Source organism: Salvelinus sp. IW2-2015, unplaced genomic scaffold (genome assembly GCF_002910315.2).
Source record: "Salvelinus sp. IW2-2015 unplaced genomic scaffold, ASM291031v2 Un_scaffold5914, whole genome shotgun sequence".
NCBI lineage: Eukaryota > Metazoa > Chordata > Actinopteri > Salmoniformes > Salmonidae > Salvelinus > Salvelinus sp. IW2-2015.
The window spans coordinates 13,858-32,542 of NW_019947179.1; the positions used below are offsets into that span (position 1 = coordinate 13,858).

Sequence of the window (18,685 nt, forward strand, 5' to 3'; positions counted from 1 at the left end):
TTATAATAATGATATCTCACTGACCTGTTATAATAATGATATCTCACTGACCTGTTACTGACCTGTTATAATAATGATATCTCACTGACCTGTTATAATAATGATATCTCACTGACCTGTTACTGACCTGTTATATTAATGATATCTCACTGACCTGTTATAATAATGATATCTCACTGACCTGTTATAATAATGATATCTCACTGACCTGTTATAATAATGATATCTCACTGACCTGTTACTGACCTGTTATAGTAATGATATCTCACTGACCTGTTATAATAATGATACCTCACTGACCTGTTATAATAATGATATCTCACTGACCTGTTATAATAATGATATCTCACTGACCTGTTATAATAATGATATCTCACTGACCTGTTGATGTCTCCACTAACTTAACTCTTTTAAAGAGACAGTGTATCATTTTCTGTAATGCATCTCAATAGGTAGTTGTTTTACACAGTGTAAAAAGAACTAATATTCCAAATGACTTTGTAATTTTAATGGCAGGTATTTGGATCAACAGTTTAGCTTTTTATACTGAACAAATGTATTTTACACAACATGTGCTTCAAATTGGCTATATCTGAAATCAATTTAAATATCATATATATATATCTCTCTCTCTGGTGCTCCTAAATTGGGTGTTGTGCTCCTCACTGTTTAAACAATAAATTGTTTTAGAGTCCTGCTTGGGTTTTTGTAATTGTTGCTCTGTAGGCTGAAGCTTTGACCCCTGACCTGTGTGTGTGCGCTCACTTCCCCCTCAGACTATGACGCCTGGAGAGTGTGCATGCGTCTCCGTGACAACGGACTGTTGGCCAAGCCCACCCACGGTGACATCATCCGTCTGGCCCCTCCCCTCATCATTAAAGACCACGAGGTCAGAGAGTGTGCCGACATCATCCAGAGAACCATCATGTCCTTCTAGAACCACCCCGGAACTTATTCTAGAACCACCCGGAACTTATTCTAGAACCACCCGGAACTTATTCTAGAACACTGGAACCAACAGTGACAGCCTTCTAATCTAACTGATCTGAAAAACAATAACTATCAATCTGCTATTGGTATGCTATTGGAATGTGTTACTCACTCTAAACATTTAGCAAATAAGTGTTATTATAAGCAGTACTCTCTCTTAAGTTAATATACTATGAGAATGTATGTGGACAATTCTTTCTTTTTTCTCACAGTACTGCCATTTTGTTGTAATGTCGTCTAAGCATCATCCAACCTGAGAAGGTTTGTCTTTTGAAGTGCTGGGACTGAAGAGGGTTTACAGGGTTACGCTGCTGCTCCGAAGCAACTTGGGGTGACCTTTCAACCCAGGGATGTTTTTAACTCTTGCATCTGGTTAGTTGGAAGACGGTTCAGATACTGATTTAATTTTAGTTGTTAAATCTGGCAACTACTACTGCAGCAAAGTTAAACAAATTTAATGTGCTTAAACAACACTTTTTTCACTTTCTAAAAAGGTAGCAGTGTTTTAAAAACAAAAAACATACAATTATTTAAATGTTTAAAGAATTATTTGCTTGTTGGTGAAATGAGCTTGAACGTTTTACTGAAAGACACAGGTAATAACCAATAAGATATATTTAAGTATTTAAAGCAAATATTTTAAAACCACTATACTACTACCCTATAGACCCTGGTCTACAAGTAGTGCACTACTACCCTATAGACCCTGGTCTAAAGTAGTGCACTACTACCCTATAGACCCTGGTCTAAAGTAGTGCACTACTACCCTATAGACCCTGGTCTAAAGTAGTGCACTACTACCCTATAGGCCCTGGTCTAAAGTAGTGCACTACTACCCTATAGGCCCTGGTCTAAAGTAGTGCACTACTACCCTATAGACCCTGGTCTAAAGTAGTGCACTACTAAGGAAATAGGGTGCCATTTCAGAAACAACCTCTAATTAAGCAATAAGGCACCTCGGGGTTTGTGATATATGGCCAATACACCACAGCTAAGGGGAGTTCTTGGGCACGACGCAACGCGGAGTGCCTGGATACAGCCCTTAGCCGTGGTATATTGGCCATATATCACAAACCCCCCGAGGTACCTTATTGTTATTATAAACTGGTTACCAACGTAATTAGCGCAGTAAAAATAAATGTTTTATCATACCCGTGGTATACGGTCTGATATACCACGGCTGTCAGCCAATCAGCATTCAGGGCTCGACCCATCCAGTTTTTATAATTAGTGATATATAATATTTYYTCCAGCGACGATGCGTTTTACGAGTGACATCGTTTAGGAGTCATCTGTTCCTCTGCGAAGGTCCGTTCGGGTCGGAGACCTCTTCACTATTGATCTGTATGGTCTGTGGGCGCCTCTCAAATGTCTCTCTATGGGAGCTGGTCGACTATGGCACAATGGAGGAGATACGGGACCATTTGAAATGCACCCAGTGTTTGTTGGAAACTTGCTGATGATAAACGTTTTAAAACCGACWGGAAACTGTTGCAGGTTGAATATAATGTTGGATTTTATTGCAATACTATATTTTAAGTTGTTAAAATAAAATGTTCCTGATAATAAATAGCTGGAGTCTTATTCTGATGTCCTGTCAATCTTTAAAATAAAAATGTTTTATTCACTTTATCTAGTTGTGGCCAATTTTAAGATCTATAAATATTAAAGTAGAAGTTTCCCAGTCTATACAGCTTGATTTGGTTCAAACCTCATACGGTCTCGTTTTACGATGAGACAATTACCATCGGAAACAACAGTTTTATTATTCCCTGTTAAATTCACTCACATAATCATTTAAGAGGACATTCTAAGTCTCTTTAAAAAAMCACAAACTGGTCTATTACCAGTAATGTAATTACAATGTTCAGTTGTGCATAAATCAAGTTGATGAATTAGTTTATAAATCACTAAATATCAAGTCTGACCACTAGGTGGTGTGATCACATTGTCAACAATATGGAATGTGTCCTATGCTGTGGTCCCTCACTAGTTATCACAGCCACAAAGTCATTATGGCTAAACCCTGTCTTCTACAATTTCATCTACTAAAATCTGTTTAAACTCTACCACATGCTAATATTATTGGCCTAAACTTTTAAGACCAAAAAGCCATAGGCTCACTTTTACTTTATGAATTTAATTTCTCTTAGAACAGGACAACTTTCTTTTCCTTCATTTGTGGTTTTGAAGCGGGCTGCTTGACCCCAAACCACAGATCAGCGGCCGGTGCATCCGTTTGGACGCGGGGCACGGAGGCAGAGAGAGGAGCAGTGTTTATCTGGGAAATATGAGAAGAATTCTGTCTGGCAAAGAGACGGAGGCTGTTGTGATGGTCCCTGGAACGACTGAAAAGTTTACCGTCAACAAATGGCACCCTATTCCCTATATAGTGCACTACTTTTGACCAGAGCCTATTCCCTCCTATAGGCAAAACTACTTTAGACCAGGCCCTATTATAGTGCACTACTTTTAGACCAGGCCTAATTCCACTTATAGTGCACTACTTTAAGACCAAAGGGCCCAATATTCCCCTATATAGGCACTACTTTAGACCAAGGGCCTAATCCCTATAATAGTGCACTACTTTAGGACCAGCCAATATGGCAACCATGTTCTCATATAGTGCACTTACTTTTGACCAGACCATAGTAGGCACTATATAGATATATAATAAAGGAATGGGGGGGACATTTCTGGGTCCCAGTGGGACGGCGTATCGCTGCAGAAATACTGTGGTAGCCCTGCTGGTTAAGTGTGCCTTTGAATTGTAAAATAAAAACCAGACACTGTCACAAGCAAAAGCACCATCACACCTCCTCCCCTCTTGCTTACGGTGTGGAACCACACATACAGAGATCATCCGTTCACCTACTCGCGTTTTTTTTTTTTTAAACAGCGGTTGAACAAAAAAAATAAACATTTGGATCATCAAACCAAAGGACCGATTTTCACCGAGTCTAATGTCCATAAGCTTTGTGTTTCTTGGCCCAAGGAATCTTCTCTTCTCTTATTGTGTCCTTTAGTTTGGCCAGCGTGGCCGTCATTGTAAATAAGAATTTGGTTCTTACACGGTCTTTGCCGTAGTTAAATAAAGGTTCAGTACATATATTATATTTTTTTTAAATAGTAGTGGTTCTTTTGAAGAGAATTCGCATGAAGGCCTGATTACGCAGTCTCCTCCCTGAACAGTTGATGTTGAGATGTGTCCTGTTACTTTGAACTCTGTGAAGCATTTATTTGCCGTGCAATCTGAGGTGCAGTTAACTCTGAACTTTATCCTCTGCAGCAGAAGGTAACTCTGGGTCCTTCCTTTCTGTGGCGGTCCTCATGACAGCCAGTTTCACAATATGCGCTTGATGGTTTTTTGCGAACATTGCACTTGAAGAAATGGGTTCAAAGTGCTTTTGAAATATTCTGTACTGACTGACCTTCATGTCTTAAAGTATATGAGATCCGTCATTCCTTTGCTTAATTTGAGCTGTTTCTTGCCAATAAAATGATTTGGCCTTTTACACAAATAGGGATATCTTTCTGTGTACCACCCCTACCTTGTCCACAACACAGGATTGGCTCAAACACTATAAAGAAGGAAAGAAATTCCACCAATGTACTTTTAACAAAGGAACACCTTTAATTGAAATGCATTCCAGTGACTACCTCATGAAGCTAGTTTGAGAGAATGCAAGAGTGGCAAAGCTGTCTCAAGGAAAAGGGTGGCTACTTGAGAATACTGAAATATAAAATCTATTTTGATTTGTTTAACACTTTTCTTTGTTACTACATAATTCAATTATGTGTTATTTCATAGTTTTGATGTCAACACTATTATTCTACAATGTGAAAACAGTAAAAATAAAGAATAAACCATAGAAATGAGTAGGTGTGGTCCAAACTTTGGACTGTACGTATGTTTACGTTACCAAAGCAAAGAGAAAAAACAACGACAACAGGTGAAGAAGACAACGATCAGAAATGAACAGTAAACATTACAAACCCCGACCTCTCTCTCTTCCTCTCTCTCTCTCTCTCTCTCTCTCTCTCCTCTCTCTCTCTCTCTCTCTCTCTCTCTCTCTCCTCTCTTCTCTCTCTCTCTCTCTTCTCTCTCTCTCTCTCTCTTCTCTATCTCTCTCTCCTCTCTCCTTCTCTCTCTCTCTTCTCTCTGTCTGTCTGTCTGGTTCTGTCTGTCTGTCTGTCTGTCTGTCTGTCTGTCTGTCTGTCGTCTGTCTGTGTCTGTCTGTCTGTCTGTCTGTCCTGTCTGTCTTCTCTCTCTTTCTTCTCATCTCTCTCTCTTCCTCTCTCTCTGTCTCTCTCTTCCTTCTCTTCTCTCTCTCTGTCTCTCTGTCTCTCTCTTCTCTCTCTGTCTTCTCTGTCTTTCTCAAGCCTGAAATTAAAGTTTAGTTTGGAGACTGTAACATAGCGATGTTTATAAGGCTCTAACTTATAGATATGAGAAATCAGCACCGGGCACAGAAGACTGCCGACTGAGAATTCTTGACTGTGCGCTCCCGGCAGTGGGTAAGCATTCATTTACTTACTTTATCACCCAATGGGAATCCTTGGCCTCTGTTCATAAATCAAATTAAATGGCCTTTTTCATTAAGTCATCTCTACAAATTTATGGTGTCTGAGTGGGTTAGATTTAACACGCCATTGCCATGACGTCGTAAAGGGGCCATGGACACCACAAAAAAAAAAATATTCATGCTGATCCAAAGACCAGTGAATCATCCATCCAAAAGACCATGTTCATCCGTTCCAAAGACCAGTGGTATCATCCTCCGTCCAGAAGAACAGTTGTTCTATCCATCCACAAACGACAGGGTTCATCCGTCCAGAGACCCAGCAACAAAGACCAGTGTCATCCATCAAAGACCAGATGTCATCCGTCCAGAGACCAAGTGTTCCATCATCCAAAAGACAGTGTTCATCCATCCCAAGACCAGTGTTCACGTCCAAGACCGAGTTCATCCTTCCAAAGACCATTGTTCATCCGTCCAAAGACAGTGTTCATTCCGTCCAGAGACCAGTGTTCAATCCTGTCCAAGAGACACAATGTGATAATTCATCCTTCCAAAGACCAGTTTCATCCATCAAGACAGTGTCATCCAATCCAAAAGACCAGTGTTCATACCGTCCCAAAAGACCAGTGTTTCAATCCGCTCCAAACAGACCAGTGATTCATGTCCATCCAAAGACCTCAGTAGAGTTCAATCCAGTCCAAAGACCAGTGTTCATTCATCCAGAACCAGTGTTCATCCGCTCCAAAGGACCAGTGTTCATCCATCTCCAAAGACCAGTGTTCATCCATCCACGAGGCACCATGGTCACGTCCATCCCAAAAGACCAGTGTGTTCATCCGCCAAAGACCAGTGTTCACTCCAATCCAAAGAACCAGTGGTCTCATCCATCACCCAGAGACCCAGTGTGTTCATCCATCCAAAGACCAGTGTTAATCTTCCCAAGACCAGTGTTCATCCATCCACAGACAGATGTTCATCCATCGCAGAGACCAGTTTCCATCCGTCCCAAGACCAGTACAATAGTGTTGCATCCGTCCTTAAAGACCACTGCATTCATCCGATCAAAGACCAAGTGTCTCATCCATCCAGAGAACCAGTGTGTTACACTGTCCAAGACCATCTGTGTTCATCCGATCCAGAGACCAGTGTGTTCAATCTAGTCTGTGATTACATCTCCTCCTCTTGCCTTCACCTCCAATCTACCAGCACAGAGGTGAGATGTATTGGATCGTGTCAGTGTGGATGTGTCAACTGATGTGGTGTGATGTATCAAGGTGTTTGTGTCCAGTGCATGGTGTGTGTCAGGGTGTCTTTGTGTCAGTGTGTGTGTGTGTCAGGTGTCTTGGTCAGTGTGTGTGTGTCGTCGAGAGGCCTGTTTAGTGTCAGTGTGATGTGTGTAAGTCAGGTGTTTGTTCAGATGTGTGTGATGGTAAGTGCCTCAAGCAGGAACATTGCTCTCTCTCTCCTCTAGCTGATGTGAGTAGTGTCAGCAGGAGTGTATTAACCTTAAAGCCCAATCGACCATTTAGCAGCTCAGTCAGGAGGAGGTCCCACACTCTCTACCAGATGAATCTCTCCCTGGAGTAGTACTCTGCAACACAAGCTGTGAGTCTAGGTCCTTACACTGATCTAGGTCATTGGAATGGTTCCCTCTCCTCCTCCCCTCCTGCTCCTCTCACGTTCCCCTATTCTCTCCCTTCGGCTCCCCTACGGCTCCACCTCTCTTGTCCTTCATCCTCACTCTCTTCAGCCTGACTGTCTGGATGTCAAAGTGTTCCCGTTACCTTCCATCTCCCTATATACTAGTCAGAAGGCTAAAGACATATACTAGAGACCGTTCTAGTGTTGTCAAATTCCTTCCTAACACTCCTGTTTCCACCCAATTCCTCATCCCCGCTCAATATCGCATTACAGGAGTAGTTTCAAAGGTCCCCTCCAATGAGCATTGTGAGTTGAACTGACAGTCTCGATGAACTGAGGGTCATCAAGTGGCCTCTTACCTCATCGTCTCCCCTCTGTAGAGAGACAAGCGGAGAAATGACTGGTGACGACACCTCCCTAAGGCGTGAGTTGCGTCCTGTGTTTGCCACGTTGTTACACAGGATGAATTCACCTCTACAGGACAACATCATATAACCCACCACTAAGACACTCATATAACCCACCACTACAGACACACCTCATATTAACCCACCACTGACCAGACCACATCATAATAACGCCACCACTACAGACACATCATATAATAACTCAACACCAAAACCATACAGAACATCACCATAAACCCCCACTACAGACACACTCAGTATAACCCCCACTAACAAGACACTACCAATAAACCACCACATTACAGACAGCACGATATAACCACCACTACAGACACTTATATAACCGCCACTACACGACACCATAATAACCACCCACTACAGACACACCATATAACCACCACACTACAAACACATCATATAACCCACCAACTACAGACACATCATTACTAACCCTCCACTACAGACACATCATATAACGCACCACTACAGAACATCATATAACCCACCACCTACAGACACATCATATAAACACACACAGAACCATCATTACCACCAAGACACATCATTATAACCCACCACTACAGAGACACTATAATAACCCAACCACTACCAACACATCAATATAACCCGACCACACAGACACACCATCATAACCCACCACTTAACAGACACATCATATAACCCACCAATGACAACACACTCACTATAACCCACCATACAGGAACACATTACCACACTACAGTACACCAAACCCCCCTACAGAACACATTCATGATAACCCACTGCTTACAGACACATCAATACTAACCACCTACGTCACCATCATATAACCCACACTAGACACATCATATAATACCCCATCACTAGTCAATCAATAACACCACTCTAACTACAACACACAAACAATCATAATAACCAACCACTACAGACACATCATATAACCCCCCACTAACACAGACACATCATATAAACCACCACTACAGACACATCATCATAACCCACCACTACCAGAATCATTCAAACCACCACTACAGACACATCATATAACCCACCTACAGACAACATATAACACTCACTACAGTACACCATAACCACACTACAGACACATCATATACCCACGCACTACAACACTCATATTAACCCACCACTACAGACACACCAAATAACCACCACTACAGACACACATATACCACCCACTACAGAACAATTCATATAACCCACCACTACAACACATCATATAACCCACCACTACAGACACATATATAACCCACCCACAGCACACATACACTAGGCATACTATGACTCATCCTACTACAGACACAGTCTGAAACCCACCACTTCAGACCACATCATATAACCCAACACACAGACAATCAATAACCACCTACTAAGACACATTCATATAACACACCACTCTCTGTCCTCTAATGTGACATCGTGTCCTTCTGTTCTTGACAGATTGAAAGCAAGACAACAAGGAAATGGCCCTTTAAATTTAATTATTCTTACCCATTACCTGTAGTCCGCACAAAACAAGCAGCAAACCTTATCAGAGATTGCGTGTTTGTTATTGTAAAACAAGCCATGCGTACATTCAGAGATAGCGGTGATTATAAACAAGCCAGTCAAACCTTGCAGAGATTAGGTGATTATAAACAAGCCATCAAACCTTCAGAAGTGCGTGATATAAAACAAAGCCATCAAAACCTTCAAGAGATAGGCGTGATTATAAAAACAAGCGATCAAACCTTCAGACGGATAGCGTGATTATAAAGCAAGCCATCAAACCTGGCGAGTAGGTGATTATAAAACAAGCATCAAACCTTCAGAGATAGTGTTTGTTTTACAAGCCAACGCCATCAAACCTTCAGGATAGTGTGTATGTTTTTACAACAAAGCCATCAAACCTTCAGAGATAGCGTATTAAAAACAAGCACATTCCAAACCCTCAGAGATAAGCGTGATTATTAAAACAAAGCCATCCAACTCTTCAGAATAGATTGTGATTTATAAAAACAAGCCATCAACCTTCGAGGATAGTGTATGTTTTAACAACAAGCCATCAAACCTTCAGAGAAGCGTGATTAAGTAAACAAGCCATCAAACCTTCAATATGAGTGTAGATTATAAACAGCCATTCAACCTTCAGAGATAGCGTGATTATAAAACAAGCCATCAAACCTTCAGATGATAGCGTGATTATAAAAAAAGCCATTCAAACCTTCAGAGATAGGTCGTGATTATAAAACACAAGCCATCACCTTAGATCGATAGTGTGATATATAAACAAAGCCATCAAACCTTCAGAGAATTAGTGTTTGTTTTAAACAAGCCATAAACCGTCAGAGATCAAATCAAATGTTACTTGTCACATGCCACCGACTATAACAAACCAGTAGAAAATGCTTACTGACAAGCCTTAACCAACCAATGCAGATAAAACATGGGAGCTATATACCGGGGGTACCGGTAACGAGTCATGTGTGGGGTACAGATTAATTGAGGTAATATGACATACCAGTCAGAAGTTTGGACACACCTACTCATTCAAGGGTTTTTCTTTATTTTTTATAAAACTATTTTCTTCATTGTAGAATACTAGGTGAAGACATAAACTATGAAATAACACTTATGGAATCATGTAGTAGTTAAAGAAAAGTGTTAAACACAATCAAATATGAATTCCAGATACAGACGGATCCAGTTAACTTCCTCCATCAGCTCTACGTCACCCCATCTAGACTCCAGTTCAACCCTGATATCTCCTCCATCAGCTCTACGTCACCCATCATGCAGTTAACCTGATATCTCCTCCATCAGCTCTACGTCACCCCATCTAGACTGCAGGTCTACCCTGATATCTCCTCCATCAGCTCTACGTCACCCCATCATGCAGGTCAAACCCTGATATCTCCTCCATCAGCTCTACGTCACCCCATCTAGACTGCAGTTCAACCCTGATACTCTCTCCATCAGCTCTACGTCACCCCATTCTAGACGCAGTTCAACCCTGATATCCTCCTATCAGCTCTACGTCACCCCATCTAGACTGCAGTTCAACCCTGATATCTCCTCATCAGCTCTACGTCCCCCATCATAGACTGCAGGTCAAACCTGATATCTCCTCTCAGCTCTACGTCACCCCATCATGCAGGTCAACCCTGATATCCCCTCCATTCAGCTCTACGTCACCCCAACTAGACTGCAGGTCAACCCTGATATCTCCTTCCCTGTGTTTTAGATGTGGCTCAGATGACGGAACATTCCTCCATTCCACTTGGCAAGTGGTCAAAACTACACCGTTTCTTGCAAAGGGGGTCTGCGATACCTTATCCTCAATTCATGAGGCTGCGTTCCCTTTAGACCCGGAGGCCTGTCTACTGGGTACTAATTCTAATCTTAGGCAAAGCCATACTATAAAGCGAACAGAAAATATTGCTAGCGATTGCCAAGAAGATGTATTGCCTTGAAATGGAAATGGGATTCCCTCCTGCAGTTGCAATGTGGTTATCGGAAGATAAATATTGTATCCCACTGGAGAACATTACTACAGCTTGAGGAATAAGTTAGAGACATTAAACAGAATTTGCCAACTTTTATTTATTATGTGGAGAATCTCACATCACATTGAATGGAGAATCTCCCCTCACATTGATATGGAGAATCTCCCCTCACATTGATATGGAGAATCTCCCCTCACATTGATATGGAGAATCTCCCCTCACATCCCATTGATATGGAGAATCTCCCCTCACATTGATATGGAGAATCCCCCCTCACATTGATATGGAGAATCTCCCCTCACATTGATATGGAGAATCTCCCCTCACATCACATTGATATGGAGAATCTCCCCTCACATTGATATGGAGAATCTCCCCTCACATTGATATGGAGAATCTCCCTCACACTGATATGAGGAATCTCCCCTCACATTGATATGGAGAATCTCCCCTCACATTGATATGGAGAATCTCCCTCACATTGATATGGAGAATCTCCCCTCACATCACATTGATATGGAGAATCTTCCCTCACATTGATATGGAGAATCTCCCCTCACATTGATATGGAGAATCTCCCCTCACATCACATTGATAGGAATCTCCCCTCACATTGATATGGAGAATCTCCCCTCACATTGATATGGAGAATCTCCCTTCACATTGATATGGAGAATCTCCCCTCACATTGATATGGAGAATCTCCCCTCACATTGATATGGAGAATCTCCCTCCACATTTGATATGGAGAATCTCCCTCCAACATTGATATGGAGAATCTCCCTCACAATTGATATGGAGAATCTCCCTCACATTGATATGGAGAATCTCCCCTCACAATCACATTGATATGGAGAATCTCCCCTCCATCAATGATATGGAGAATCTCCCCTCACATTGATATGGAGAATCTCCTCCTCACATTGATATGAGAGAATCTCCCTCACATGATATGGAGAATCTCCCCCACACATTGATATGGAGAATCTCCCCTCAACATTGATATGGAGAATCTCCCACATCACATTGATATGGAGATCTCCCTCCATCACATGATATGGAGAATCTCCCCTCACATTGATATGGGAATCTCCCCTCGCATCACATTGATATGGAGAATCTCCCCTCACATCACATTGATATGGAGAATCTCCCCTCACATTGATATGGAGAATCTCCCCTCACATCACATTGATATGGAGAATCTCCCCTCACATTGATATGGAGAATCTCCCATCACATCACATTGATATGGAGAATCTCCCCTCAACATTGATATGGAGAATCTCCCCTCACATCACATTGATATGGAGAATCTCCCTCCATCACATTGATATGGAGACTCCCATCACTTGATATGGAAATCTCCCTCACATCACATTGATATGGAGAATCTCCCCTCACACATTGATATGGAGAATCTCCCATCACATCACATTGATATGGAGAATCTCCCCTCACATTGATATGGATAAATCTCCCCTCACATTGATATGGAGAATCTCCCCTCACATCACATTGATATGGAGAATCTCCCCTCACATTGATATGGAGAATCTCCCCTCGCATCACATTGATATGGAGAATCTCCCCTCACATTGATATGGAGAATCTCCCCTCACATTGATATGGAGAATCTCCCCTCACATCATTGATATGGAGAATCTCCCCTCACATCACATTGATATGGAGAATCTCCCCTCACATCCATTGATATGGAGAATCTCCCCTCACATCACATTGATATGGAGAATCTCCCCTCACATTGATATGGAGAATCTCCCTCCATCACAATGATATGGAGAATCTCCCCTCACATCACATTGATATGGAGAATCTCCCCTCACATTTGATATGGAGAAATCTCCCCTCACATCACATTGATATGGAGAATCTCCCCTCACAATTGATATGGAGAATCTCCCTCACATCACATGATATGGAGAATCTCCCCTCACATTGATATGGAGGAATCTCCCTCATCACTTGTATTGGAGAATCTCCCCTCACCATCACATTGATATGGAGAATCTCCCTCACATTGATATGGAGAATCTCCCTCACATCACATTGATATGGAGAATCTCCCCTCACATTGATATGGAGAATCTCCCCTCACATTGATATGGAGAATCTCCCTCACATCACATTGATATGGAGAATCTCCCCTCACATTGATATGGAGAATCTCCCCTCGCATCACATTGATATGGAGAATCTCCCCTCACATTGATATGGAGAATCTCCCCTCACATTGATATGGAGAATCTCCCCTCACATCCATTGATATGGAGAATCTCCCCTCACATCACATTGATATGGAGAATCTCCCCTCACATCCATTGATATGGAGAATCTCCCCTCACATCACATTGATATGGAGAATCTCCCTCACATTGATATGGAGAATCTCCCCTCACATCACATTGAATGGAGAATCCCCTCCACATTGATATGGAGAATCTCCCATCACATTGATAGTGAGAATCTCCCTCACATCACATTGATATGGAGAATCTCCCCTCACTCACATTGATATGGAGAATCTCCCCTCACATTGATATGGAGAATCTCCCCTCAACATTGATATGAGGAATCTCCCTCTCACATTGATATGGAGAAATCTCCCCTCACATCACATTTATATGGAGAATCTCCCCTCACATTGATAGGAGAATCTCCCCGTCACATCATTGATATGGAGAATCTCCCCTCGCAATCACAATTGATATGGAGAATCTCCCACTCACATTGATATGGAGAATCTCCCTCCATCACATTGATATGGAGAATCTCCCCTCACATCACATTGATATGGAGAATCTCCCCTCACATTGATATGGAGAATCTCCCCTCACATCACATTGATATGGAGAATCTCCCCTCACATATGATATGGAGAAATTCTCCCATCACATACACTTGATATGGAGAATCTCCCCCTCACATTGATATGGAGAATCTCCCTCACATCACATTGATTGGAGAATCTCCCCTCACATCACATTGATATGGAGAATCTCCCCTCACATTGATATGGAGAATCTCCCTACATCACATTGATATGGAGAATTCCCCTCACATTGATATGGAGAATCTCCCCTCACATTGATATGGAAGAATCTCCCCTCACATCCACATTGATATGGAGAATCTCCCCTCACATTGATATGGAGAATCTCCCCTCATCACATTGATATGGAGAATCTCCCCTCACATTGATATGGAGAATCTCCCCTCACATTATATGGAGAATCTCCCCTCACATCCCATTGATATGGAAATCTCCCCTCACATCACATTGATATGGAGAATATCCCCTCACATCCATTGATATGGAGAATCTCCCCCTCACATCACATTGATATGGAGAATCTCCCCTCACATTGAATATGGAGAATCTCCCCTCCATCACATTGATATGGAGAATCTCCCCTCACATCACATTGTATGGAGAATCTCCCCTCACATTGATATGGAGAATCTCCCCTCACATCACATGATATGGAGAATCTCCCCTCACATTGATATGGAGAATCTTCCCTCACATCACATTGATATGGAGAATCTCCCCTCACATTGATATGGAGAATCTCCCCTCACATCACATTGATATGAGGAAATCTCCCTCACATCACATTGATATGGAGAATCTCCCCACAAAGAGAATCTCCCATCACATCACATTGATATGGAGAATCTCCCCTCACATTGATATGGAGAATCTCCCCTCACTATTGATATGGAGAATCTCCCTCACATCACATTGATATGGAGAATCTCCCCTCACATTGATATGGAGAATCTCCCCTCGCATCACATTGATATGGAGAATCTCCCCTCACATGATATGGAGAATCTCCCACTCCATTGATATGGAGAATCTCCCTCACATCCATTGATATGGAGAGATCTCCCCTCACATCACATTGATATGGAGAATCTCCCCTCACATCCATGATATGGAGAATCTCCCCTCACATCACATTGATATGGAGAATCTCCCCATCACATTGATATGGAGAATCTCCCCTCACATCACATTGATATGGAGAATCTCCCCTCACATTGATATGGAGAATCTCCCATCAACATTGATATGGAGAATCTCCCCTCCATCACATTGATATGGAGAATCTCCCCTCACATTGATATGGAGAATCTCCCATACATCACATTGATAGGAGAATCTCCCCTCACACTGATATGGAGAACTATCCCCTCACATCACATTGATATGGAGAATCTCCTCACTCACATTGATATGGAGAATCTCCCCTCACATCACATTGATATGGAGAATCTCCCCTCATATCACATTGATATGGAGAATCTCCCTCACATCACATTGATATGGAGAATCTCCCCTCACATCACATTGATATGGAGAATCTTCCCATCACATCACATTGATATGGAGAATCTCCCTCATCACTGATATGGAGAATCTCCCCTCACATCACATTGATATGGAGAATCTCCCCTCCACATTGATATGGAGAATCTTCCCCTCACATTGATATGGAGAATCTCCCCTTCACATTGATATGGAGAATCTCCCATCACATTGATATGGAGAATCTCCCCTACACACTGATATGGAGAATCTCCCCTCACATCACATTGATATGAGAGAATCTCCCCTCACATTGATATGGAGAATCCCCATCACATTGATATGGAGAATCTCCCCTCACATCACATTGAATGGAGGAAATCTTCCTCACATCACATTGATATGGAGAATCTCCGCTCACATCACATTGATATGGAGAATCTCCCCTCACATTGATATGGAGAATCTCCCCATCACATTGATATGGAGAATCTCCCCTCACATCACATTGATATGGGAGAATCTCCCCTCACATCACATTGATATGGAGAATCTCCCCTCACATCACATTGATATGGAGAATCTCCCCTCACATCACATTGATATGGAGAATCTCCCTCACATCACATTGATATGGAGAATCTCCCCTCACAATTATATGAGAGAATCTCCCCTCACATTGATATGGAGAATCTCCCCTCACATCAACATTGATATGGAGAATCTCCTCACATCACATTGATATGGAGAATCATCCCCTCACATCACATTGATATGGAGAATCTCCCCTCACATCACATTGATATGGAGAATCTCCCCTCACATTGATATGGAGAATCTCCCCTCACATCACATTGATATGGAGAATCTCCCCTCACATCACATTGATTGAATCTCTGTATAATCCTCATGTTTCACACTTCATGTATAATATGTAGCTTACAGTGACCACATGATCCAATGTCTCATTCTTATCATTTTTGTTTTGAAATTTCTTAATTGGAAAATGCAACTAAAAATATATATAGATACAGTTGAAGTCAGAAGTTAACATACACTTAGGTTGGAGTCATTAAAACTTGTTTTTCAACCACTCCACACATTTCTTGTTAACAAACTATAGTTTTGGCAAGTCGGTTAGGACATCTACTTTGTGCATGACACAAGTCATTTTTCCAACAATTGTTTACAGACAGATTATTTAAATTATACCTTGTCACAACACAACTGATTGGCTCAAACGCATTAAGAAGGAAATAATTCCACAAATGTACTTTTAACAAGGCACACATGATAATTGAAATACATTCCAGGTGACCACCTCATGAAGCTGGTTGAGAGAATGCCAAGAGTGTGCAAAGCTGTCATCAAGGCAAAGGGTGGCTACTTTAAAGAATCTGAAAAATATATTTTTTGGTTACTACATGATTCCATATGTGTTATTTCATAGTTTTGATGTCTTCACTATTATTCTACAATGTAGACAATAGTACAAAATAAAGAAAAACCCTGAAATGAGTAGGTGTGTCCAAACTTTTGACTTGTACTGTGTGTATATATATATATGACATTTCACAGATGCTTCAATCCTAAGTGATTTACAGTCATGCGTGCATCCATTTAAAAAAAAATGTTACGGATGGGTGTCCCCAGCGAGAATCAAACCCTTTATCCTGACGTTGCAAGCTCCATATCAACTGAGCTATAGAGGACCGAGGTGAAAAGGCCTCTGCCCTCATTACACGTCAACATTAAGTTCCCAGATCCAGGATATAAAGTGCAGGGAAATCGATAGTGGCTATTACCCCCAGACTGTCTTCGTCTGAGACAGTACATTACCATCCAGACCAGAGATTGTCCGGGGRCTATAAAATAGTACTTACGAACGGGATTTAGAATGTTTTGTACACATAGAAGAAGTGGGATTTATCAAACAGTCCTACGAGCGTCATACTCACACTGGTAGGTGATAACCACCGTTTTACAACGGGTGGGTCTAATCCTGAATGCTGATTGGTTAAAACCCCATTCCAGCCGGTGCCTATTCCACAAGTTACCACCGGCTAAATCTATGACGTTAAAATGGCCATTTACTCTGATCCATCTGACTGAACTTTGGCCTTTGTCCATGGAAACCTGACCGTATTCAGTGACACGATCAAGATGCTTGGAGGCCGTGGACCGCTGTGCTGTGGAGTCAGCTGCATTTCTGAGAAATGTGGAGGGAAAATTGACTGTAAGATGTGATGACAACTTCATTCCMGTTTTGGTCAGAGGACTTCTGAGAGAACTAGAGGAAAATGGTGCAATGTCTCAAGAGAGCTTTCTCAAAACATCACAATCATTCTTCACTACGGCTGTGAAGTACTTGCAGGCATTGGGGGAAAGCACACAGATAATCTCAAATATTTACATTGTCTCCTGTTCAAAAGGCGACCTCAGCGTGACGAGATCCAGAAGGCAGCAGCCACACTGCAGGAAAAATGCCCCCATGTGACCATCAATGAGGATGCATTGTTTGATGAGGTTACTGGCCTGGAAGAGTTCCTAAAGGGGGGGGATCGCTTGAAGAATGGATAACATCTGAGACACCGTTTAGTCAGAGATGGAGTTACCCACTTCAAAGAGAACGACATCCCACACACTAACCTGGCTAGATTAGTGTCTGTTGTCGTGTGCTTGCCTGGAAGTAATGCACCAGTCGAGAGAGTGTTCTCCCAAATGAATTATATATATGGACAGCAGCAAGAAATATGTTCACTGTTCCTAACATCAAGGCCCTGCTTATTGTGAAGACAAACTTCAACCTCCCCTGCCAGGAGTTCACGGAGAAGCTGGCCAAAGACAGAGCAACCCTGAAGAAGATACATCCTTCTGAGAAATATACAGATTAGGTTGGTATAAGTATATTATGTAGTTACCAATCTCATCATCATCATCTTATTTATTATGTTGTTAAGTATTTCACATATACTATTGTCTGTTTAAAAAATGTTTTTGCTCATGTTCTCTTCTGCTCGTATTCTACCCAGACTACCAGGTATTCTACCCAGACTACCAGGTATTCTACCCAGACTACCAGGTATTCTACCCAGACTACCAGGTATTCTACCCAGACTACCAGGTATTCTGCCCAGACTACCAGGACCACTGAATGCCTGTTCAGATCGGACAGTTCTGTCTTGTCTGTAGTGTTTCTGTAATATAGTTGTTTTCTCTGTCACAGTGTGCCTGTTAGACTAAATACATGAAACCGGAATTGTCCCTACTTTTTTTGTTATTCAC

The 18,685-nt window shown here is 41.8% G+C and overlaps 2 long non-coding RNA genes across 2 annotated transcripts; one reads left to right on the forward strand and one right to left on the reverse strand.

The window, feature by feature from the left end:
- Positions 1-222, reverse strand: LOC139026813 (uncharacterized). The gene is made up of 3 exons (XR_011478748.1): positions 155-222; positions 63-116; positions 1-24 (listed from the first exon to the last, which is right to left on the reverse strand). It is a non-coding gene; the product is annotated as an uncharacterized lncRNA (long non-coding RNA).
- Positions 223-224: 2 nt separating this feature from the next.
- On the forward strand, positions 225-2,574 carry LOC139026812 (uncharacterized). Its single transcript, XR_011478747.1, has 2 exons — positions 225-1,671; positions 1,708-2,574. It is a non-coding gene; the product is annotated as an uncharacterized lncRNA (long non-coding RNA).
- Positions 2,575-18,685: the final 16,111 nt, after the last annotated feature.